A 2,000-nucleotide genomic window follows, 5' to 3' on the forward strand; every position below is an offset into this window, starting at 1 on the left:
CCATTTGATTAAGCTGCAGTGCAAACAAGGCACTATTTTTAGACAACAATAAAGAAGAAGTAACATATTGCATAGACATGAGATGAGAGAGAAGAATTGAGAAGAGGAAAGGAATGTTAAGGAAGGAGAATATAAAGAACATACAGGGTTGGGTGGGTGAGGTTGTCAAAACTTTGAACCATTGTTATATGTGCAATATGTCGTTGGCCTAAAGGTGACAATTTGGTGTAATTCAGGGCCACAGTAGAATAAGATAGATTTTCTGTAAGGGAGTACTGACGGTGTGGGAAGGAGCCACGAGATGTAGCCTTGATGAGGAGGGTCAGAAGGAAGGAGAGAAAGTTCCGGACGTCTTTCTCTACCCTGGTGATGACCTCCACTCTGTCATGGCAGTGACACAAATACAAGTACGGTGGGTGGTTAGAAGTCTGGTTATCAACTGGCACTGTTCAATGTACAAAAGGTATATCGGGTACACTGGCACTTTATATCAATAAGGATGCTATGGGGAAGTCCCAATGGATTCCAGTTCTCCGAACATCATGCACAATGGGGGACGAGCTCGCACAATTTGATCTTGGTTTTAGGAAGAGGAATGAAAGGCGTTTCCAAAAAAAAAGATGTTAAAAAAAAACCCACCAACTTGTTATAAAATGTGACTTTTTTTTCATTTAAAGTGAAAGGTAAATTACCTCTGCATCAAAGGTGGATGGAGGTTATGGTTTCACTTGTCTTTCCTTTTATCAGTAACGAAGATATCTCACAAAGTTGTGAACAAATTAAGACATAACTAGGTGGATGAGCCTGAGGTAAGAACATTCGATTAGATTTTGGTTAAGGACCGGATCCAGATCCAGCCTATCAGTGGGATACAAAACGTAAACTGTTCAGCCTGGGAGAGGTATGAGCTGCTCCACTGAGTGCCGTTATAGTTTACAATGAATTTGATGCAAGATAAATTTACAATTCCAATTATTATAGAATGCAAATACTGTACAGCAATAAATTTTGTTTCATAATTCCAATTTGACCAAACAGCAACTTCAGGCATGGTTAAAAAAAATATATCACACAACCGAGTTGCAGTGTAACTCTGCCTGTTGATATCATCTTTTTTCTGTTTTATGCAACGTCTTATGCCTGGACGCCAACTTTTAGATCCAATAACAATGTTTGATAGGTTGGAAGTGACTCTCCACAAGTTTTCGCACTGTGTGTCCCCCTCATACTACCATATTACACAACTGAATTAATTACACAATGATCTTTAACGAGCCTCTGGCATCTCCAACATCCGGAAGTCCCACATGAAAAACCCATCAAATGTGCATCCATGGATTAAAGGGACACACAGGGTACGTTCCCCAATATCGACATTAATTCTAATCAATCATTGAAATGCTGTGTCTGTAATATGATCATTATCTGACGTGTACAAAATTATTGCACATTTTTCATATGCACTGGGAATTACCTCAGGAAGTACAGATATAACTGTTATTGTGATAGGCAATGGCGTACCGAACAGTAGACAGCCCCATCTGCCAGCACATGGCGAACTGCAGTGCCAGGTCCAGAACCTTCATGATGGCCTCACGCATTATGCTGGCCTAAGAGTACAAGCAAACACACGCCACCTGTGTAGCAACTCTCATGGAATCATGAATATGGACACAAAAGCAAAACACAGACCAAAAAAAAAAGTATAGCAATGTTATCTTTTCATTTCGATAGCAACAACTCGATTTCCCGATCCATGTTTCAAGCATTACCTGCTCATGCAGCAGGCAGCGTTCATGCGTGCTCCGCACATACTGCTCGTGTATATCAATCAGCTGCTGCAAATTTTGTGCACCCTCCAGACGTGGAACAAACTCCAGCACGGTGCTGTGCAAGATCTTTAAAAAAAAACAACAACAAGGACGACATCAGTAAATGAACTCGTGGAACATCTCGACTCGGTACAACACAAGCAGGCAAGGAAACCATATTGGCATTTT

The 2,000-nt window shown here is 40.8% G+C and overlaps 1 long non-coding RNA gene across 1 annotated transcript; it reads right to left on the reverse strand.

The window, feature by feature from the left end:
* Positions 1 to 6: 6 nt before the first annotated feature.
* Positions 7 to 1,921, reverse strand: LOC147006835 (uncharacterized). Its single transcript, XR_015054580.1, has 3 exons — positions 1,773 to 1,921; positions 1,522 to 1,610; positions 7 to 381 (listed from the first exon to the last, which is right to left on the reverse strand). It is a non-coding gene; the product is annotated as an uncharacterized LOC147006835 (long non-coding RNA).
* Between the last annotated feature and the right edge of the window lie 79 nt (positions 1,922 to 2,000).

This window comes from Eptatretus burgeri, unplaced genomic scaffold (genome assembly GCF_056783735.1).
Source record: "Eptatretus burgeri isolate ZD-2024b unplaced genomic scaffold, Ebu_testis_v1 Ebu_testis_scaffold_2094, whole genome shotgun sequence".
Taxonomy (NCBI): Eukaryota; Metazoa; Chordata; class Myxini; order Myxiniformes; family Myxinidae; genus Eptatretus; species Eptatretus burgeri.